This window comes from Myotis davidii, unplaced genomic scaffold (genome assembly GCF_000327345.1).
Source record: "Myotis davidii unplaced genomic scaffold, ASM32734v1 scaffold655, whole genome shotgun sequence".
Lineage (NCBI taxonomy): Eukaryota > Metazoa > Chordata > Mammalia > Chiroptera > Vespertilionidae > Myotis > Myotis davidii.
In genome coordinates this window covers 1452316-1452974 of record NW_006287547.1, presented here as the reverse complement: position 1 = coordinate 1452974, position 659 = coordinate 1452316, and positions in this window count along the sequence as shown.

Below are 659 nucleotides of genomic sequence, written 5' to 3'. Positions count from 1 at the left end.
AAACCCCACTCTTTTCAGCTATGTGGTTTTTAAAAGATAAAAAATTAAAAATCAGTCTCACCCCGCTAGGGGCCAAGGGAATGGTGGACTCATTATTCAGTGTCTATGAATCGTTTCATAAAGGATCAGGAGGATTAAGTTAGTTGCAAAAACCAGCAGTGACATAATTAGGCAGCTTGGACTATAATAAACAGGACCATAAAAAAAAAGTACAGTTTGAAGAAAAAAGGCGACCATTTCCAAAATCCAAACCTCTCTGCGAACCTCTGGGCCTCGCCCTCCCCCAAATTGCAAAAGACAACTGAAGCATTTTTGACCTTGGCTACAATAATACTTCATGTTTTAGCACTTTAGTCAGCATTTTATCTACTAATTGCTACACACTACCGCATGTGGCTCGAATCTGCCACTGCAGCTCTCTGTCATTGGTGAGCGAATTGCTTGATAAAGACTGGGAATTCAACCTGGCTGTTTCCTTTTTTGCTCCCCCTCGTTCACCCCTCCCCCCCGCTTTTTTTTCTTTCTTCTTCCAGCTACAAGCCTCTAATTTTTCCAGAAAATACCGCATGGATCAGAACAGGGCAGGTGAATGATTCCCTTATCTCCTTCCACTGGTTAAACTCGGATCACTTTGGCGACCCCGAGGCAAAGGAGGGCGG